Source organism: Hemitrygon akajei, chromosome 11 (assembly GCF_048418815.1).
Source record: "Hemitrygon akajei chromosome 11, sHemAka1.3, whole genome shotgun sequence".
Taxonomy (NCBI): Eukaryota; Metazoa; Chordata; class Chondrichthyes; order Myliobatiformes; family Dasyatidae; genus Hemitrygon; species Hemitrygon akajei.
This window is the reverse complement of record NC_133134.1, coordinates 92,673,763-92,699,089: the sequence shown is the minus strand read 5'-3', so window position 1 is coordinate 92,699,089 and position 25,327 is coordinate 92,673,763.

Sequence of the window (25,327 nt, the reverse complement as noted above, 5' to 3'; positions counted from 1 at the left end):
ATGAGGTAGCTTCCTGAATTCACCTTGCATTTGAGTATTCCATGGCTCTGAGTAGGATACATGCAATATTTATACTGTTCCACCTCACCCTGAGTAGTTATGTACACATCCATAACTCAAAATGCATAGAATACAAAGTAATGCATTCAGCTCAATAGAGTGTAGAAATGAATTTTGCGGGAAAATACTATGTGATAACTTGATGTAAACCTTATTATTTTGCTTACCATATGATATAGAGTAGTATGCAACCAATTTTATGAGGGTGCTACCAATGTTGGAGAAGTTACTTTTAGTAACTTCAACTTTTTTACACAATGGAACATTACCGTTTACAGAATTAAACAAAGATATTTACTGTTCCACTCTAAATGTTATGAGGTAGCTTCCTGAATTCAACTTGCATTTGAGTATTCCATGGCTCTGAGTAGGATACATGCAATATTTATACCGTTCCACCTGACCCTAAGTAGTTATGTACACATCCATAACTCAAAATGCATAGAATAGAAAGTAAAGCATTCAGCTCAATAGAGTGTAGAGATGAATTTTGCGGGAAACTACTATGTGATAACTTGATGTATACCTTATTATTTTGCTTACCATATGATTTAGAGTAGTATGCAACCAATTTTATGAGGGTGCTACCAATGTTGGAGAAGTTACTTTTAGTAACTTCAACTTTTTTACACAATGGAACATTACCGTTTACAGAACTAAACAAAGATATTTACTGTTCCACTCTAAATGTTATGAGGTAGCTTCCTGAATTCACCTTGCATTTGAGTATTCCATGGCTCTGAGTAGGATACATGCAATATTTATACTGTTCCACCTTACCCTGAGTAGTTATGTACACATCCATAACTCAAAATGCATAGAATACAAAGTAATGCATTCAGCTCAATAGAGTGTAGAAATGAATTTTGCGGGAAACTACTATGTGATAACTTGATGTAAACCTTATTATTTTGCTTACCATATGATATAGAGTAGTATGCAACCAATTTTATGAGGGTGCTACCAATGTTGGAGAAGTTACTTTTAGTAACTTCAACTTTTTTACACAATGGAACATTACCGTTTACAGAATTAAACAAAGATATTTACTGTTCCACTCTAAATGTTATGAGGTAGCTTCCTGAATTCAACTTGCATTTGAGTATTCCATGGCTCTGAGTAGGATACATGCAATATTTATACAGTTCCACCTGACCCTGAGTAGTTATATACACATCCATAACTCAAAATGCATAGAATACAAAGTAAAGCATTCAGCTCAATAGAGTGTAGAGATGAATTTTGCGGGAAACAACTATGTGATAACTTGATGTAAACCTTATTATTTTGCCTACCATATGATTTAGAGTAGTATGCAACCAATTTTATGAGGGTGCTACCAATGTTGGAGAAGTTACTTTTAGTAACTTCAACTTTTTTACACAATGGAACATTACCGTTTACAGAACTAAACAAAGATATTTACTGTTCCACTCCAAATGTTATGAGGTAGCTTCCTGAATTCACCTTGCATTTGAGTATTCCATGGCTCTGAGTAGGATACATGCAATATTTATACTGTTCCACCTCATCCTGAGTAGTTATGTACACATCCATAACTCAAAATGCATAGAATACAAAGTAATGCATTCAGCTCAATAGAGTGTAGAAATGAATTATGCGGGAAACTACTGTGATAACTTGATGTATACCTTATTATTTTGCTTACCATATGATTTAGAGTAGTATGCAACCAATTTTATGAGGGTGCTACCAATGTTGGAGAAGTTACTTTTAGTAACTTCAACTTTTTTACACAATGGAACATTACCGTTTACAGAACTAAACAAAGATATTTACTGTTCCACTCTAAATGTTATGAGGTAGCTTCCTGAATTCACCTTGCATTTGAGTATTCCATGGCTCTGAGTAGGATACATGCAATATTTCTACAGTTCCACCTGACCCTGAGTAGTTATATACACATCCATAACTCAAAATGCATAGAATACAAAGTAATGCATTCAGCTCAATAGTGTGTATAAATGAATTTTGCTGAAAACTACTATGTGATAACTTGATGAAAACCTTATTATTTTGCTTACCATATGATTTAGAGTAGTATGCAACCAATTTTATGAGGGTGCTACCAATGTTGGAGAAGTTACTTTTAGTAACTTCAGCTTTTTTACACAATGGAACATTACCGTTTACAGAACTAAACAAAGATATTTACTGTTCCACTCTAAATGTTATGAGGTAGCTTCCTGAATTCACCTTGCATTTGAGTATTCCATGGCTCTGAGTAGGATACATGCAATATTTATACTGTTCCACCTCACCCTGACTAGTTATGTACACATCCATAACTCAAAATGCATAGAATACAAAGTAATGCATTCAGCTCAATAGAGTGTAGAAATGAATTTTGCGGGAAAATACTATGTGATAACTTGATGTAAACCTTATTATTTTGCTTACCATATGATATAGAGTAGTATGCAACCAATTTTATGAGGGTGCTACCAATGTTGGAGAAGTTACTTTTAGTAACTTCAACTTTTTTACACAATGGAACATTACCGTTTACAGAATTAAACAAAGATATTTACTGTTCCACTCTAAATGTTATGAGGTAGCTTCCTGAATTCAACTTGCATTTGAGTATTCCATGGCTCTGAGTAGGATACATGCAATATTTATACCGTTCCACCTGACCCTGAGTAGTTATATACACATCCATAACTCAAAATGCATAGAATACAAAGTAAAGCATTCAGCTCAATAGAGTGTAGAGATGAATTTTGCGGGAAACAACTATGTGATAACTTGATGTAAACCTTATTATTTTGCCTACCATATGATTTAGAGTAGTATGCAACCAATTTTATGAGGGTGCTACCAATGTTGGAGAAGTTACTTTTAGTAACTTCAACTTTTTTACACAATGGAACATTACCGTTTACAGAACTAAACAAAGATATTTACTGTTCCACTCTAAATGTTATGAGGTAGCTTCCTGAATTCACCTTGCATTTGAGTATTCCATGGCTCTGAGTAGGATACATGCAATATTTATACAGTTCCACCTGACCCTGAGTAGTTATATACACATCCATAACTCAAAATGCATAGAATACAAAGTAATGCATTCAGCTCAATAGAGTGTATAAATGAATTTTGCTAAAAACTACTATGTGATAACTTGATGTAACCCTTATTATTTTGCTTACCATATGATTTAGAGTAGTATGCAAACAATTTTATGAGGGTGCTACCAATGTTGGAGAAGTTACTTTTAGTAACTTCAACTTTTTTACACAATGGAACATTACCGTTTACAGAACTAAACAAAGATATTTACTGTTCCACTCTAAATGTTATGAGGTAGCTTCCTGAATTCACCTTGCATTTGAGTATTCCATGGCTCTGAGTAGGATACATGCAATATTTATACAGTTCCACCTGACCCTGAGTAGTTATATACACATCCATAACTCAAAATGCATAGAATACAAAGTAATGCATTCAGCTCAATAGAGTGTATAAATGAATTTTGCTAAAAACTACTATGTGATAACTTGATGTAACCCTTATTATTTTGCTTACCATATGATTTAGAGTAGTATGCAAACAATTTTATGAGGGTGCTACCAATGTTGGAGAAGTTACTTTTAGTAACTTCAACTTTTTTACACAATGGAACATTACCGTTTACAGAACTAAACAAAGATATTTACTGTTCCACTCTAAATGTTATGAGGTAGCTTCCTGAATTCACCTTGCATTTGAGTATTCCATGGCTCTGAGTAGGATACATGCAATATTTATACTGTTCCACCTCACCCTGAGTAGTTATGTACACATCCATAACTCAAAATGCATAGAATACAAAGTAATGCATTCAGCTCAATAGAGGGTAGAAATGAATTTTGCGGGAAAATACTATGTGATACCTTGATGTAAACCTTATTATTTTGCTTACCATATGATATAGAGTAGTATGCAACCAATTTTATGAGGGTGCTACCAATGTTGGAGAAGTTACTTTTAGTAACTTCAACTTTTTTACACAATGGAACATTACCGTTTACAGAATTAAACAAAGATATTTACTGTTCCACTCTAAATGTTATGAGGTAGCTTCCTGAATTCACCTTGCATTTGAGTATTCCATGGCTCTGAGTAGGATACATGCAATATTTATACTGTTCCACCTAACCCTGAGTAGTTATGTACACATCCATAACTCAAAATGCATAGAATAGAAAGTAAAGCATTCAGCTCAATAGAGTGTAGAGATGAATTTTGCGGGAAACTACTATGTGATAACTTGATGTATACCTTATTATTTTGCTTACCATATAATTTAGAGTAGTATGCAACCAATTTTATGAGGGTGCTACCAATGTTGGAGAAGTTACTTTTAGTAACTTCAACTTTTTTACACAATGGAACATTACCGTTTACAGAACTAAACAAAGATATTTACTGTTCCACTCTAAATGTTATGAGGTAGCTTCCTGTATTCACCTTGCATTTGAGTATTCCATGGCTCTGAGTATGATACATGCAATATTTATACAGTTCCACCTGACCCTGAGTAGTTATATACACATCCATAACTCAAAATGCATAGAATACAAAGTAATGCATTCAGCTCAATAGAGTGTATAAATGAATTTTGCTGAAAACTACTATCTGATAACTTGATGTAAACCTTATTATTTTGCTTACCATATGATATAGAGTAGTATGCAACCAATTTTATGAGGGTGCTACCAATGTTGGAGAAGTTACTTTTAGTAACTTCAACTTTTTTACACAATGGAACATTACCGTTTACAGAATTAAACAAAGATATTTACTGTTCCACTCTAAATGTTATGAGGTAGCTTCCTGAATTCAACTTGCATTTGAGTATTCCATGGCTCTGAGTAGGATACATGCAATATTTATACAGTTCCACCTGACCCTGAGTAGTTATATACACATCCATAACTCAAAATGCATAGAATACAAAGTAAAGCATTCAGCTCAATAGAGTGTAGAGATGAATTTTGCGGGAAACAACTATGTGATAACTTGATGTAAACCTTATTATTTTGCCTACCATATGATTTAGAGTAGTATGCAACCAATTTTATGAGGGTGCTACCAATGTTGGAGAAGTTACTTTTAGTAACTTCAACTTTTTTACACAATGGAACATTACCGTTTACAGAACTAAACAAAGATATTTACTGTTCCACTCCAAATGTTATGAGGTAGCTTCCTGAATTCACCTTGCATTTGAGTATTCCATGGCTCTGAGTAGGATACATGCAATATTTATACTGTTCCACCTCATCCTGAGTAGTTATGTACACATCCATAACTCAAAATGCATAGAATACAAAGTAATGCATTCAGCTCAATAGAGTGTAGAAATGAATTATGCGGGAAACTACTGTGATAACTTGATGTATACCTTATTATTTTGCTTACCATATGATTTAGAGTAGTATGCAACCAATTTTATGAGGGTGCTACCAATGTTGGAGAAGTTACTTTTAGTAACTTCAACTTTTTTACACAATGGAACATTACCGTTTACAGAACTAAACAAAGATATTTACTGTTCCACTCTAAATGTTATGAGGTAGCTTCCTGAATTCACCTTGCATTTGAGTATTCCATGGCTCTGAGTAGGATACATGCAATATTTATACAGTTCCACCTGACCCTGAGTAGTTATATACACATCCATAACTCAAAATGCATAGAATACAAAGTAATGCATTCAGCTCAATAGAGTGTAGAAATGAATTTTGCGGGAAAATACTATGTGATAACTTGATGTAAACCTTATTATTTTGCTTACCATATGATATAGAGTAGTATGCAACCAATTTTATGAGGGTGCTACCAATGTTGGAGAAGTTACTTTTAGTAACTTCAACTTTTTTACACAATGGAACATTACCGTTTACAGAATTAAACAAAGATATTTACTGTTCCACTCTAAATGTTATGAGGTAGCTTCCTGAATTCAACTTGCATTTGAGTATTCCATGGCTCTGAGTAGGATACATGCAATATTTATACCGTTCCACCTGACCCTGAGTAGTTATATACACATCCATAACTCAAAATGCATAGAATACAAAGTAAAGCATTCAGCTCAATAGAGTGTAGAGATGAATTTTGCGGGAAACAACTATGTGATAACTTGATGTAAACCTTATTATTTTGCCTACCATATGATTTAGAGTAGTATGCAACCAATTTTATGAGGGTGCTACCAATGTTGGAGAAGTTACTTTTAGTAACTTCAACTTTTTTACACAATGGAACATTACCGTTTACAGAACTAAACAAAGATATTTACTGTTCCACTCTAAATGTTATGAGGTAGCTTCCTGAATTCACCTTGCATTTGAGTATTCCATGGCTCTGAGTAGGATACATGCAATATTTATACTGTTCCACCTCATCCTGAGTAGTTATGTACACATCCATAACTCAAAATGCATAGAATACAAAGTAATGCATTCAGCTCAATAGAGTGTAGAAATGAATTATGCGGGAAACTACTGTGATAACTTGATGTATACCTTATTATTTTGCTTACCATATGATTTAGAGTAGTATGCAACCAATTTTATGAGGGTGCTACCAATGTTGGAGAAGTTACTTTTAGTAACTTCAACTTTTTTACACAATGGAACATTACCGTTTACAGAACTAAACAAAGATATTTACTGTTCCACTCTAAATGTTATGAGGTAGCTTCCTGAATTCACCTTGCATTTGAGTATTCCATGGCTCTGAGTAGGATACATGCAATATTTATACAGTTCCACCTGACCCTGAGTAGTTATATACACATCCATAACTCAAAATGCATAGAATACAAAGTAATGCATTCAGCTCAATAGAGTGTATAAATGAATTTTGCTAAAAACTACTATGTGATAACTTGATGTAAACCTTATTATTTTGCTTACCATATGATTTAGAGTAGTATGCAACCAATTTTATGAGGGTGCTACCAATGTTGGAGAAGTTACTTTTAGTAACTTCAACTTTTTTACACAATGGAACATTACCGTTTACAGAACTAAACAAAGATATTTACTGTTCCACTCTAAATGTTATGAGGTAGCTTCCTGAATTCACCTTGCATTTGAGTATTCCATGGCTCTGAGTAGGATACATGCAATATTTATACTGTTCCACCTCACCCTGAGTAGTTATGTACACATCCATAACTCAAAATGCATAGAATACAAAGTAATGCATTCAGCTCAATAGAGGGTAGAAATGAATTTTGCGGGAAAATACTATGTGATAACTTGATGTAAACCTTATTATTTTGCTTACCATATGATATAGAGTAGTATGCAACCAATTTTATGAGGGTGCTACCAATGTTGGAGAAGTTACTTTTAGTAACTTCAACTTTTTTACACAATGGAACATTACCGTTTACAGAATTAAACAAAGATATTTACTGTTCCACTCTAAATGTTATGAGGTAGCTTCCTGAATTCACCTTGCATTTGAGTATTCCATGGCTCTGAGTAGGATACATGCAATATTTATACTGTTCCACCTAACCCTGAGTAGTTATGTACACATCCATAACTCAAAATGCATAGAATAGAAAGTAAAGCATTCAGCTCAATAGAGTGTAGAGATGAATTTTGCGGGAAACTACTATGTGATAACTTGATGTATACCTTATTATTTTGCTTACCATATAATTTAGAGTAGTATGCAACCAATTTTATGAGGGTGCTACCAATGTTGGAGAAGTTACTTTTAGTAACTTCAACTTTTTTACACAATGGAACATTACCGTTTACAGAACTAAACAAAGATATTTACTGTTCCACTCTAAATGTTATGAGGTAGCTTCCTGAATTCACCTTGCATTTGAGTATTCCATGGCTCTGAGTATGATACATGCAATATTTATACAGTTCCACCTGACCCTGAGTAGTTATATACACATCCATAACTCAAAATGCATAGAATACAAAGTAATGCATTCAGCTCAATAGAGTGTATAAATGAATTTTGCTGAAAACTACTATCTGATAACTTGATGTAAACCTTATTATTTTGCTTACCATATGATATAGAGTAGTATGCAACCAATTTTATGAGGGTGCTACCAATGTTGGAGAAGTTACTTTTAGTAACTTCAACTTTTTTACACAATGGAACATTACCGTTTACAGAATTAAACAAAGATATTTACTGTTCCACTCTAAATGTTATGAGGTAGCTTCCTGAATTCAACTTGCATTTGAGTATTCCATGGCTCTGAGTAGGATACATGCAATATTTATACAGTTCCACCTGACCCTGAGTAGTTATATACACATCCATAACTCAAAATGCATAGAATACAAAGTAAAGCATTCAGCTCAATAGAGTGTAGAGATGAATTTTGCGGGAAACAACTATGTGATAACTTGATGTAAACCTTATTATTTTGCCTACCATATGATTTAGAGTAGTATGCAACCAATTTTATGAGGGTGCTACCAATGTTGGAGAAGTTACTTTTAGTAACTTCAACTTTTTTACACAATGGAACATTACCGTTTACAGAACTAAACAAAGATATTTACTGTTCCACTCCAAATGTTATGAGGTAGCTTCCTGAATTCACCTTGCATTTGAGTATTCCATGGCTCTGAGTAGGATACATGCAATATTTATACTGTTCCACCTCATCCTGAGTAGTTATGTACACATCCATAACTCAAAATGCATAGAATACAAAGTAATGCATTCAGCTCAATAGAGTGTAGAAATGAATTATGCGGGAAACTACTGTGATAACTTGATGTATACCTTATTATTTTGCTTACCATATGATTTAGAGTAGTATGCAACCAATTTTATGAGGGTGCTACCAATGTTGGAGAAGTTACTTTTAGTAACTTCAACTTTTTTACACAATGGAACATTACCGTTTACAGAACTAAACAAAGATATTTACTGTTCCACTCTAAATGTTATGAGGTAGCTTCCTGAATTCACCTTGCATTTGAGTATTCCATGGCTCTGAGTAGGATACATGCAATATTTATACAGTTCCACCTGACCCTGAGTAGTTATATACACATCCATAACTCAAAATGCATAGAATACAAAGTAATGCATTCAGCTCAATAGAGTGTAGAAATGAATTTTGCGGGAAAATACTATGTGATAACTTGATGTAAACCTTATTATTTTGCTTACCATATGATTTAGAGTAGTATGCAACCAATTTTATGAGGGTGCTACCAATGTTGGAGAAGTTACTTTTAGTAACTTCAACTTTTTTACACAATGGAACATTACCGTTTACAGAATTAAACAAAGATATTTACTGTTCCACTCTAAATGTTATGAGGTAGCTTCCTGAATTCAACTTGCATTTGAGTATTCCATGGCTCTGAGTAGGATACATGCAATATTTATACCGTTCCACCTGACCCTGAGTAGTTATATACACATCCATAACTCAAAATGCATAGAATACAAAGTAAAGCATTCAGCTCAATAGAGTGTAGAGATGAATTTTGCGGGAAACAACTATGTGATAACTTGATGTAAACCTTATTATTTTGCCTACCATATGATTTAGAGTAGTATGCAACCAATTTTATGAGGGTGCTACCAATGTTGGAGAAGTTACTTTTAGTAACTTCAACTTTTTTACACAATGGAACATTACCGTTTACAGAACTAAACAAAGATATTTACTGTTCCACTCTAAATGTTATGAGGTAGCTTCCTGAATTCACCTTGCATTTGAGTATTCCATGGCTCTGAGTAGGATACATGCAATATTTATACTGTTCCACCTCATCCTGAGTAGTTATGTACACATCCATAACTCAAAATGCATAGAATACAAAGTAATGCATTCAGCTCAATAGAGTGTAGAAATGAATTATGCGGGAAACTACTGTGATAACTTGATGTATACCTTATTATTTTGCTTACCATATGATTTAGAGTAGTATGCAACCAATTTTATGAGGGTGCTACCAATGTTGGAGAAGTTACTTTTAGTAACTTCAACTTTTTTACACAATGGAACATTACCGTTTACAGAACTAAACAAAGATATTTACTGTTCCACTCTAAATGTTATGAGGTAGCTTCCTGAATTCACCTTGCATTTGAGTATTCCATGGCTCTGAGTAGGATACATGCAATATTTATACTGTTCCACCTCACCCTGAGTAGTTATGTACACATCCATAACTCAAAATGCATAGAATACAAAGTAATGCATTCAGCTCAATAGAGGGTAGAAATGAATTTTGCGGGAAAATACTATGTGATAACTTGATGTAAACCTTATTATTTTGCTTACCATATGATATAGAGTAGTATGCAACCAATTTTATGAGGGTGCTACCAATGTTCGAGAAGTTCCTTTTAGTAACTTCAACTTTTTTACACAATGGAACATTACCGTTTACAGAACTAAACAAAGATATTTACTGTTCCACTCTAAATGTTATGAGGTAGCTTCCTGAATTCACCTTGCATTTGAGTATTCCATGGCTCTGAGTAGGATACATGCAATATTTCTACAGTTCCACCTGACCCTGAGTAGTTATATACACATCCATAACTCAAAATGCATAGAATACAAAGTAATGCATTCAGCTCAATAGAGTGTATAAATGAATTTTGCTGAAAACTACTATGTGATAACTTGATGTAAACCTTATTATTTTGCTTACCATATGATTTAGAGTAGTATGCAACCAATTTTATGACGGTGCTACCAATGTTGGAGAAGTTACTTTTAGTAACTTCAGCTTTTTTACACAATGGAACATTACCGTTTACAGAACTAAACAAAGATATTTACTGTTCCACTCTAAATGTTATGAGGTAGCTTCCTGAATTCAACGTGCATTTGAGTATTCCATGGCTCTGAGTAGGATACATGCAATATTTATACCGTTCCACCTGACCCTGAGTAGTTATATACACATCCATAACTCAAAATGCATAGAATACAAAGTAATGCATTCAGCTCAATAGAGTGTAGAAATGAATTATGCGGGAAACTACTGTGATAACTTGATGTATACCTTATTATTTTGCTTACCATATGATTTAGAGTAGTATGCAACCAATTTTATGAGGGTGCTACCAATGTTGGAGAAGTTACTTTTAGTAACTTCAACTTTTTTACACAATGGAACATTACCGTTTACAGAACTAAACAAAGATATTTACTGTTCCACTCTAAATGTTATGAGGTAGCTTCCTGAATTCACCTTGCATTTGAGTATTCCATGGCTCTGAGTAGGATACATGCAATATTTATACAGTTCCACCTGACCCTGAGTAGTTATATACACATCCATAACTCAAAATGCATAGAATACAAAGTAATGCATTCAGCTCAATAGAGTGTAGAAATGAATTTTGCGGGAAAATACTATGTGATAACTTGATGTAAACCTTATTATTTTGCTTACCATATGATATAGAGTAGTATGCAACCAATTTTATGAGGGTGCTACCAATGTTGGAGAAGTTACTTTTAGTAACTTCAACTTTTTTACACAATGGAACATTACCGTTTACAGAATTAAACAAAGATATTTACTGTTCCACTCTAAATGTTATGAGGTAGCTTCCTGAATTCAACTTGCATTTGAGTATTCCATGGCTCTGAGTAGGATACATGCAATATTTATACCGTTCCACCTGACCCTGAGTAGTTCTATACACATCCATAACTCAAAATGCATAGAATACAAAGTAAAGCATTCAGCTCAATAGAGTGTAGAGATGAATTTTGCGGGAAACAACTATGTGATAACTTGATGTAAACCTTATTATTTTGCCTACCATATGATTTAGAGTAGTATGCAACCAATTTTATGAGGGTGCTACCAATGTTGGAGAAGTTACTTTTAGTAACTTCAACTTTTTTACACAATGGAACATTACCGTTTACAGAACTAAACAAAGATATTTACTGTTCCACTCCAAATGTTATGAGGTAGCTTCCTGAATTCACCTTGCATTTGAGTATTCCATGGCTCTGAGTAGGATACATGCAATATTTCTACTGTTCCACCTCATCCTGAGTAGTTATGTACACATCCATAACTCAAAATGCATAGAATACAAAGTAATGCATTCAGCTCAATAGAGTGTAGAAATGAATTATGCGGGAAACCACTGTGATAACTTGATGTATACCTTATTATTTTGCTTACCATATGATTTAGAGTAGTATGCAACCAATTTTATGAGGGTGCTACCAATGTTGGAGAAGTTACTTTTAGTAACTTCAACTTTTTTACACAATGGAACATTACCGTTTACAGAATTAAACAAAGATATTTACTGTTCCACTCTAAATGTTATGAGGTAGCTTCCTGAATTCAACTTGCATTTGAGTATTCCATGGCTCTGAGTAGGATACATGCAATATTTATACCGTTCCACCTGACCCTGAGTAGTTATATACACATCCATAACTCAAAATGCATAGAATACAAAGTAAAGCATTCAGCTCAATAGAGTGTAGAGATGAATTTTGCGGGAAACAACTATGTGATAACTTGATGTAAACCTTATTATTTTGCCTACCATATGATTTAGAGTAGTATGCAACCAATTTTATGAGGGTGCTACCAATGTTGGAGAAGTTACTTTTAGTAACTTCAACTTTTTTACACAATGGAACATTACCGTTTACAGAACTAAACAAAGATATTTACTGTTCCACTCTAAATGTTATGAGGTAGCTTCCTGAATTCACCTTGCATTTGAGTATTCCATGGCTCTGAGTAGGATACATGCAATATTTATACTGTTCCACCTCATCCTGAGTAGTTATGTACACATCCATAACTCAAAATGCATAGAATACAAAGTAATGCATTCAGCTCAATAGAGTGTAGAAATGAATTATGCGGGAAACTACTGTGATAACTTGATGTATACCTTATTATTTTGCTTACCATATGATTTAGAGTAGTATGCAACCAATTTTATGAGGGTGCTACCAATGTTGGAGAAGTTACTTTTAGTAACTTCAACTTTTTTACACAATGGAACATTACCGTTTACAGAACTAAACAAAGATATTTACTGTTCCACTCTAAATGTTATGAGGTAGCTTCCTGAATTCACCTTGCATTTGAGTATTCCATGGCTCTGAGTAGGATACATGCAATATTTATACTGTTCCACCTCACCCTGAGTAGTTATGTACACATCCATAACTCAAAATGCATAGAATACAAAGTAATGCATTCAGCTCAATAGAGGGTAGAAATGAATTTTGCGGGAAAATACTATGTGATAACTTGATGTAAACCTTATTATTTTGCTTACCATATGATATAGAGTAGTATGCAACCAATTTTATGAGGGTGCTACCAATGTTCGAGAAGTTCCTTTTAGTAACTTCAACTTTTTTACACAATGGAACATTACCGTTTACAGAACTAAACAAAGATATTTACTGTTCCACTCTAAATGTTATGAGGTAGCTTCCTGAATTCACCTTGCATTTGAGTATTCCATGGCTCTGAGTAGGATACATGCAATATTTCTACAGTTCCACCTGACCCTGAGTAGTTATATACACATCCATAACTCAAAATGCATAGAATACAAAGTAATGCATTCAGCTCAATAGAGTGTATAAATGAATTTTGCTGAAAACTACTATGTGATAACTTGATGTAAACCTTATTATTTTGCTTACCATATGATTTAGAGTAGTATGCAACCAATTTTATGACGGTGCTACCAATGTTGGAGAAGTTACTTTTAGTAACTTCAGCTTTTTTACACAATGGAACATTACCGTTTACAGAACTAAACAAAGATATTTACTGTTCCACTCTAAATGTTATGAGGTAGCTTCCTGAATTCAACTTGCATTTGAGTATTCCATGGCTCTGAGTAGGATACATGCAATATTTATACCGTTCCACCTGACCCTGAGTAGTTATATACACATCCATAACTCAAAATGCATAGAATACAAAGTAAAGCATTCAGCTCAATAGAGTGTAGAGATGAATTTTGCGGGAAACAACTATGTGATAACTTGATGTAAACCTTATTATTTTGCCTACCATATGATTTAGAGTAGTATGCAACCAATTTTATGAGGGTGCTACCAATGTTGGAGAAGTTACTTTTAGTAACTTCAACTTTTTTACACAATGGAACATTACCGTTTACAGAACTAAACAAAGATATTTACTGTTCCACTCTAAATGTTATGAGGTAGCTTCCTGAATTCACCTTGCATTTGAGTATTCCATGGCTCTGAGTAGGATACATGCAATATTTATACTGTTCCACCTCATCCTGAGTAGTTATGTACACATCCATAACTCAAAATGCATAGAATACAAAGTAATGCATTCAGCTCAATAGAGTGTAGAAATGAATTATGCGGGAAACTACTGTGATAACTTGATGTATACCTTATTATTTTGCTTACCATATGATTTAGAGTAGTATGCAACCAATTTTATGAGGGTGCTACCAATGTTGGAGAAGTTACTTTTAGTAACTTCAACTTTTTTACACAATGGAACATTACCGTTTACAGAACTAAACAAAGATATTTACTGTTCCACTCTAAATGTTATGAGGTAGCTTCCTGAATTCACCTTGCATTTGAGTATTCCATGGCTCTGAGTAGGATACATGCAATATTTCTACAGTTCCACCTGACCCTGAGTAGTTATATACACATCCATAACTCAAAATGCATAGAATACAAAGTAATGCATTCAGCTCAATAGAGTGTATAAATGAATTTTGCTGAAAACTACTATGTGATAACTTGATGTAAACCTTATTATTTTGCTTACCATATGATTTAGAGTAGTATGCAACCAATTTTATGAGGGTGCTACCAATGTTGGAGAAGTTACTTTTAGTAACTTCAGCTTTTTTACACAATGGAACATTACCGTTTACAGAACTAAACAAAGATATTTACTGTTCCACTCTAAATGTTATGAGGTAGCTTCCTGAATTCACCTTGCATTTGAGTATTCCATGGCTCTGAGTAGGATACATGCAATATTTATACTGTTCCACCTCACCCTGACTAGTTATGTACACATCCATAACTCAAAATGCATAGAATACAAAGTAAAGCATTCAGCTCAATAGAGTGTAGAGATGAATTTTGCGGGAAACAACTATGTGATAACTTGATGTAAACCTTATTATTTTGCCTACCATATGATTTAGAGTAGTATGCAACCAATTTTATGAGGGTGCTACCAATGTTGGAGAAGTTACTTTTAGTAACTTCAACTTTTTTACACAATGGAACATTACCGTTTACAGAACTAAACAAAGATATTTACTGTTCCACTCTAAATGTTATGAGGTAGCTTCCTGAATTCACCTTGCATTTGAGTATTCCATGGCTCTGAGTAGGATACATGCAATATTTATACTGTTCCACCTCATCCTGAGTAGTTATGTACACATCCATAACTCAAAATGCATAGAATACAAAGTAATGCATTCAGCTCAATAGAGTGTAGAAATGAATTATGCGGGAAACTACTGTGATAACTTGATGTATACCTTATTATTTTGCTTACCATATGATTTAGAGTAGTATGCAACCAATTTTATGAGGGTGCTACCAATGTTGGAGAAGTTACTTTTAGTAACTTCAACTTTTTTACACAATGGAACATTACCGTTTACAGAACTAAACAAAGATATTTACTGTTCCACTCTAAATGTTATGAGGTAGCTTCCTGAATTCACCTTGCATTTGAGTATTCCATGGCTCTGAGTAGGATACATGCAATATTTCTACAGTTCCACCTGACCCTGAGTAGTTATATACACATCCATAACTCAAAATGCATAGAATACAAAGTAATGCATTCAGCTCAATAGAGTGTATAAATGAATTTTGCTGAAAACTACTATGTGATAACTTGATGTAAACCTTATTATTTTGCTTACCATATGATTTAGAGTAGTATGCAACCAATTTTATGACGGTGCTACCAATGTTGGAGAAGTTACTTTTAGTAACTTCAGCTTTTTTACACAATGGATCATTACCGTTTACAGAACTAAACAAAGATATTTACTGTTCCACTCTAAATGTTATGAGGTAGCTTTCTGAATTCACCTTGCATTTGAGTATTCCATGGCTCTGAGTAGGATACATGCAATATTTATACTGTTCCACCTCACCCTGACTAGTTATGTACACATCCATAACTCAAAATGCATAGAATACAAAGTAATGCATTCAGCTCAATAGAGTGTAGAAATGAATTTTGCGGGAAAATACTATGTGATAACTTGATGTAAACCTTATTATTTTGCTTACCATATGATATAGAGTAGTATGCAACCAATTTTATGAGGGTGCTACCAATGTTGGAGAAGTTACTTTTAGTAACTTCAACTTTTTTACACAATGGAACATTACCGTTTACAGAATTAAACAAAGATATTTACTGTTCCACTCTAAATGTTATGAGGTAGCTTCCTGAATTCAACTTGCATTTGAGTATTCCATGGCTCTGAGTAGGATACATGCAATATTTATACCGTTCCACCTGACCCTGAGTAGTTATATACACATCCATAACTCAAAATGCATAGAATACAAAGTAAAGCATTCAGCTCAATAGAGTGTAGAGATGAATTTTGCGGGAAACAACTATGTGATAACTTGATGTAAACCTTATTATTTTGCCTACCAAATGATTTAGAGTAGTATGCAACCATTTTTATGAGGGTGCTACCAATGTTGGAGAAGTTACTTTTAGTAACTTCAACTTTTTTACACAATGGAACATTACCGTTTACAGAACTAAACAAAGATATTTACTGTTCCACTCTAAATGTTATGAGGTAGCTTCCTGAATTCACCTTGCATTTGAGTATTCCATGGCTCTGAGTAGGATACATGCAATATTTATACTGTTCCACCTCATCCTGAGTAGTTATGTACACATCCATAACTCAAAATGCATAGAATACAAAGTAATGCATTCAGCTCAATAGAGTGTAGAAATGAATTATGCGGGAAACTACTGTGATAACTTGATGTATACCTTATTATTTTGCTTACCATATGATTTAGAGTAGTATGCAACCAATTTTATGAGGGTGCTACCAATGTTGGAGAAGTTACTTTTAGTAACTTCAACTTTTTTACACAATGGAACATTACCGTTTACAGAACTAAACAAAGATATTTACTGTTCCACTCTAAATGTTATGAGGTAGCTTCCTGAATTCACCTTGCATTTGAGTATTCCATGGCTCTGAGTAGGATACATGCAATATTTCTACAGTTCCACCTGACCCTGAGTAGTTATATACACATCCATAACTCAAAATGCATAGAATACAAAGTAATGCATTCAGCTCAATAGAGTGTATAAATGAATTTTGCTGAAAACTACTATGTGATAACTTGATGTAAACCTTATTATTTTGCTTACCATATGATTTAGAGTAGTATGCAACCAATTTTATGAGGGTGCTACCAATGTTGGAGAAGTTACTTTTAGTAACTTCAGCTTTTTTACACAATGGAACATTACCGTTTACAGAACTAAACAAAGATATTTACTGTTCCACTCTAAATGTTATGAGGTAGCTTCCTGAATTCACCTTGCATTTGAGTATTCCATGGCTCTGAGTAGGATACATGCAATATTTATACCGTTCCACCTGACCCTGAGTAGTTATGTACACATCCATAACTCAAAATGCATAGAATAGAAAGTAAAGCATTCAGCTCAATAGAGTGTAGAGATGAATTTTGCGGGAAACTACTATGTGATAACTTGATGTATACCTTATTATTTTGCTTACCATATGATTTAGAGTAGTATGCAACCAATTTTATGAGGGTGCTACCAATGTTGGAGAAGTTACTTTTAGTAACTTCAACTTTTTTACACAATGGAACATTACCGTTTACAGAACTAAACAAAGATATTTACTGTTCCACTCTAAATGTTATGAGGTAGCTTCCTGAATTCACCTTGCATTTGAGTATTCCATGGCTCTGAGTAGGATACATGCAATATTTATACAGTTCCACCTGACCCTGAGTAGTTATATACACATCCATAACTCAAAATGCATAGAATACAAAGTAATGCATTCAGCTCAATAGAGTGTATAATTGAATTTTGCTGAAAACTACTATGTGATAACTTGATGTAAACCTTATTATTTTGCTTACCATATGATTTAAAGTAGTATGCAACCAATTTTATGAGGGTGCTACCAATGTTGGAGAAGTTACTTTTAGTAACTTCAACTTTTTTACACAATGGAACATTACCGTTTACAGAACTAAACAAAGATATTTACTGTTCCACTCTAAATGTTATGAGGTAGCTTCCTGAATTCACCTTGCATTTGAGTATTCCATGGCTCTGAGTAGGATACATGCAATATTTATACTGTTCCACCTAACCCTGAGTAGTTATGTACACATCCATAACTCAAAATGCATAGAATACAAAGTAATGCATTCAGCTCAATAGAGTGTAGAAATGAATTTTGCGGGAAAATACTATGTGATAACTTGATGTAAACCTTATTATTTTGCTGACCATATGATATAGAGTAGTATGCAACCAATTTTATGAGGGTGCTACCAATGTTGGAGAAGTTACTTTTAGTAACTTCAACTTTTTTACACAATGGAACATTACCGTTTACAGAATTAAACAAAGATATTTACTGTTCCACTCTAAATGTTATGAGGTAGCTTCCTGAATTCAACTTGCATTTGAGTATTCCATGGCTCTGAGTAGGATACATGCAATATTTATACCGTTCCACCTGACCCTGAGTAGTTATGTACACATCCATAACTCAAAATGCATAGAATAGAAAGTAAAGCATTCAGCTCAATAGAGTGTAGAGATGAATTTTGCGGGAAACTACTATGTGATAACTTGATGTATACCTTATTATTTTGCTTACCATATAATTTAGAGTAGTATGCAACCAATTTTATGAGGGTGCTACCAATGTTGGAGAAGTTACTTTTAGTAACTTCAACTTTTTTACACAATGGAACATTACCGTTTACAGAACTAAACAAAGATATTTACTGTTCCACTCTAAATGTTATGAGGTAGCTTCCTGAATTCACCTTGCATTTGAGTATTCCATGGCTCTGAGTAGGATACATGCAATATTTATACAGTTCCACCTGACCCTGAGTAGTTATATACACATCCATAACTCAAAATGCATAGAATACAAAGTAATGCATTCAGCTCAATAGAGTGTATAAATGAATTTTGCTGAAAACTACTATGTGATAACTTGATGTAAACCTTATTATTTTGCTTACCATATGATTTAGAGTAGTATGCAACCAATTTTATGAGGGTGCTACCAATGTTGGAGAAGTTACTTTTAGTATCTTCAACTTTTTTACACAATGGAACATTACCGTTTACAGAACTAAACAAAGATATTTACTGTTCCACTCTAAATGTTATGAGGTAGCTTCCTGAATTCACCTTGCATTTGAGTATTCCATGGCTCTGAGTAGGATACATGCAATATTTATACTGTTCCACCTTACCCTGAGTAGTTATGTACACATCCATAACTCAAAATGCATAGAATACAAAGTAATGCATTCAGCTCAATAGAGTGTAGAAATGAATTTTGCGGGAAACTACTATGTGATAACTTGATGTAAACCTTATTATTTTGCTTACCATATGATATAGAGTAGTATGCAACCAATTTTATGAGGGTGCTACCAATGTTGGAGAAGTTACTTTTAGTAACTTCAACTTTTTTACACAATGGAACATTACCGTTTACAGAACTAAACAAAGATATTTACTGTTCCACTCTAAATGTTATGAGGTAGCTTCCTGAATTCACCTTGCATTTGAGTATTCCATGGCTCTGAGTAGGATACATGCAATATTTATACTGTTCCACCTCATCCTGAGTAGTTATGTACACATCCATAACTCAAAATGCATAGAATACAAAGTAATGCATTCAGCTCAATAGAGTGTAGAAATGAATTATGCGGGAAACTACTGTGATAACTTGATGTATACCTTATTATTTTGCTTACCATATGATTTAGAGTAGTATGCAACCAATTTTATGAGGGTGCTACCAATGTTGGAGAAGTTACTTTTAGTAACTTCAACTTTTTTACACAATGGAACATTACCGTTTACAGAACTAAACAAAGATATTTACTGTTCCACTCTAAATGTTATGAGGTAGCTTCCTGAATTCACCTTGCATTTGAGTATTCCATGGCTCTGAGTAGGATACATGCAATATTTCTACAGTTCCACCTGACCCTGAGTAGTTATATACACATCCATAACTCAAAATGCATAGAATACAAAGTAATGCATTCAGCTCAATAGAGTGTATAAATGAATTTTGCTGAAAACTACTATGTGATAACTTGATGTAAACCTTATTATTTTGCTTACCATATGATTTAGAGTAGTATGCAAACAATTTTATGAGGGTGCTACCAATGTTGGAGAAGTTACTTTTAGTAACTTCAGCTTTTTTACACAATGGAACATTACCGTTTACAGAACTAAACAAAGATATTTACTGTTCCACTCTAAATGTTATGAGGTAGCTTCCTGAATTCACCTTGCATTTGAGTATTCCATGGCTCTGAGTAGGATACATGCAATATTTATACTGTTCCACCTCACCCTGACTAGTTATGTACACATCCATAACTCAAAATGCATAGAATACAAAGTAAAGCATTCAGCTCAATAGAGTGTAGAGATGAATTTTGCGGGAAACAACTATGTGATAACTTGATGTAAACCTTATTATTTTGCCTACCATATGATTTAGAGTAGTATGCAACCAATTTTATGAGGGTGCTACCAATGTTGGAGAAGTTACTTTTAGTAACTTCAACTTTTTTACACAATGGAACATTACCGTTTACAGAACTAAACAAAGATATTTACTGTTCCACTCTAAATGTTATGAGGTAGCTTCTTGAATTCACCTTGCATTTGAGTATTCCATGGCTCTGAGTAGGATACATGCAATATTTATACTGTTCCACCTCATCCTGAGTAGTTATGTACACATCCATAACTCAAAATGCATAGAATACAAAGTAATGCATTCAGCTCAATAGAGTGTAGAAATGAATTATGCGGGAAACTACTGTGATAACTTGATGTATACCTTATTATTTTGCTTACCATATGATTTAGAGTAGTATGCAACCAATTTTATGACGGTGCTACCAATGTTGGAGAAGTTACTTTTAGTAACTTCAGCTTTTTTACACAATGGAACATTACCGTTTACAGAACTAAACAAAGATATTTACTGTTCCACTCTAAATGTTATGAGGTAGCTTCCTGAATTCACCTTGCATTTGAGTATTCCATGGCTCTGAGTAGGATACATGCAATATTTATACTGTTCCACCTCACCCTGACTAGTTATGTACACATCCATAACTCAAAATGCATAGAATACAAAGTAATGCATTCAGCTCAATAGAGTGTAGAAATGAATTTTGCGGGAAAATACTATGTGATAACTTGATGTAAACCTTATTATTTTGCTTACCATATGATATAGAGTAGTATGCAACCAATTTTATGAGGGTGCTACCAATGTTGGAGAAGTTACTTTTAGTAACTTCAACTTTTTTACACAATGGAACATTACCGTTTACAGAATTAAACAAAGATATTTACTGTTCCACTCTAAATGTTATGAGGTAGCTTCCTGAATTCAACTTGCATTTGAGTATTCCATGGCTCTGAGTAGGATACATGCAATATTTATACCGTTCCACCTGACCCTGAGTAGTTATGTACACATCCATAACTCAAAATGCATAGAATACAAAGTAATGCATTCAGCTCAATAGAGTGTAGAAATGAATTATGCGGGAAACTACTGTGATAACTTGATGTATACCTTATTATTTTGCTTACCATATGATTTAGAGTAGTATGCAACCAATTTTATGAGGGTGCTACCAATGTTGGAGAAGTTACTTTTAGTAACTTCAACTTTTTTACACAATGGAACATTACCGTTTACAGAACTAAACAAAGATATTTACTGTTCCACTCTAAATGTTATGAGGTAGCTTCCTGAATTCACCTTGCATTTGAGTATTCCATGGCTCTGAGTAGGATACATGCAATATTTCTACAGTTCCACCTGACCCTGAGTAGTTATATACACATCCATAACTCAAAATGCATAGAATACAACGTAATGCATTCAGCTCAATAGAGTGTAGAAATGAATTTTGCGGGAAACTACTATGTGATAACTTGATGTAAACCTTATTATTTTGCTTACCATATGATTTAGAGTAGTATGCAACCAATTTTATGAGGGTGCTGCCAATGTTGGAGAAGTTACTTTTAGTTACTTCAACTTTTTTACACAATGGAACATTACCGTTTACAGAACTAAACAAAGATATTTACTGTTCCACTCTAAATGTTATGAGGTAGCTTCCTGAATTCACCTTGCATTTGAGTATTCCATGGCTCTGAGTAGGATACATGCAATATTTATACTGTTCCACCTCACCCTGAGTAGTTATGTACACATCCATAACTCAAAATGCATAGAATAGAAAGTAAAGCATTCAGCTCAATAGAGTGTAGAGATGAATTTTGCGGGAAACTACTATGTGATAACTTGATGTATACCTTATTATTTTGCTTACCATATAATTTAGAGTAGTATGCAACCAATTTTATGAGGGTGCTACCAATGTTGGAGAAGTTACTTTTAGTAACTTCAACTTTTTTACACAATGGAACATTACCGTTTACAGAACTAAACAAAGATATTTACTGTTCCACTCTAAATGTTATGAGGTAGCTTCCTGAATTCACCTTGCATTTGAGTATTCCATGGCTCTGAGTAGGATACATGCAATATTTATACAGTTCCACCTGACCCTGAGTAGTTATATACACATCCATAACTCAAAATGCATAGAATACAAAGTAATGCATTCAGCTCAATAGAGTGTATAAATGAATTTTGCTGAAAACTACTATGTGATAACTTGATGTAAACCTTATTATTTTGCTTACCATATGATTTAGAGTAGTATGCAACCAATTTTATGAGGGTGCTACCAATGTTGGAGAAGTTACTTTTAGTATCTTCAACTTTTTTACACAATGGAACATTACCGTTTACAGAACTAAACAAAGATATTTACTGTTCCACTCTAAATGTTATGAGGTAGCTTCCTGAATTCACCTTGCATTTGAGTATTCCATGGCTCTGAGTAGGATACATGCAATATTTATACTGTTCCACCTTACCCTGAGTAGTTATGTACACATCCATAACTCAAAATGCATAGAATACAAAGTAATGCATTCAGCTCAATAGAGTGTAGAAATGAATTTTGCGGGAAACTACTATGTGATAACTTGATGTAAACCTTATTATTTTGCTTACCATATGATATAGAGTAGTATGCAACCAATTTTATGAGGTTGCTACCAATGTTGGAGAAGTTACTTTTAGTAACTTCAACTTTTTTACACAATGGAACATTACCGTTTACAGAACTAAACAAAGATATTTACTGTTCCACTCTAAATGTTATGAGGTAGCTTCCTGAATTCACCTTGCATTTGAGTATTCCATGGCTCTGAGTAGGATACATGCAATATTTATACTGTTCCACCTCATCCTGAGTAGTTATGTACACATCCATAACTCAAAATGCATAGAATACAAAGTAATGCATTCAGCTCAATAGAGTGTAGAAATGAATTATGCGGGAAACTACTGTGATAACTTGATGTATACCTTATTATTTTGCTTACCATATGATTTAGAGTAGTATGCAACCAATTTTATGAGGGTGCTACCAATGTTGGAGAAGTTACTTTTAGTAACTTCAACTTTTTTACACAATGGAACATTACCGTTTACAGAACTAAACAAAGATATTTACTGTTCCACTCTAAATGTTATGAGGTAGCTTCCTGAATTCACCTTGCATTTGAGTATTCCATGGCTCTGAGTAGGATACATGCAATATTTCTACAGTTCCACCTGACCCTGAGTAGTTATATACACATCCATAACTCAAAATGCATAGAATACAAAGTAATGCATTCAGCTCAATAGAGTGTATAAATGAATTTTGCTGAAAACTACTATGTGATAACTTGATGTAAACCTTATTATTTTGCTTACCATATGATTTAGAGTAGTATGCAAACAATTTTATGAGGGTGCTACCAATGTTGGAGAAGTTACTTTTAGTAACTTCAGCTTTTTTACACAATGGAACATTACCGTTTACAGAACTAAACAAAGATATTTACTGTTCCACTCTAAATGTTATGAGGTAGCTTCCTGAATTCACCTTGCATTTGAGTATTCCATGGCTCTGAGTAGGATACATGCAATATTTATACTGTTCCACCTCACCCTGACTAGTTATGTACACATCCATAACTCAAAATGCATAGAATACAAAGTAAAGCATTCAGCTCAATAGAGTGTAGAGATGAATTTTGCGGGAAACAACTATGTGATAACTTGATGTAAACCTTATTATTTTGCCTACCATATGATTTAGAGTAGTATGCAACCAATTTTATGAGGGTGCTACCAATGTTGGAGAAGTTACTTTTAGTAACTTCAACTTTTTTACACAATGGAACATTACCGTTTACAGAACTAAACAAAGATATTTACTGTTCCACTCTAAATGTTATGAGGTAGCTTCTTGAATTCACCTTGCATTTGAGTATTCCATGGCTCTGAGTAGGATACATGCAATATTTATACTGTTCCACCTCATCCTGAGTAGTTATGTACACATCCATAACTCAAAATGCATAGAATACAAAGTAATGCATTCAGCTCAATAGAGTGTAGAAATGAATTATGCGGGAAACTACTGTGATAACTTGATGTATACCTTATTATTTTGCTTACCATATGATTTAGAGTAGTATGCAACCAATTTTATGACGGTGCTACCAATGTTGGAGAAGTTACTTTTAGTAACTTCAGCTTTTTTACACAATGGAACATTACCGTTTACAGAACTAAACAAAGATATTTACTGTTCCACTCTAAATGTTATGAGGTAGCTTCCTGAATTCACCTTGCATTTGAGTATTCCATGGCTCTGAGTAGGATACATGCAATATTTATACTGTTCCACCTCACCCTGACTAGTTATGTACACATCCATAACTCAAAATGCATAGAATACAAAGTAATGCATTCAGCTCAATAGAGTGTAGAA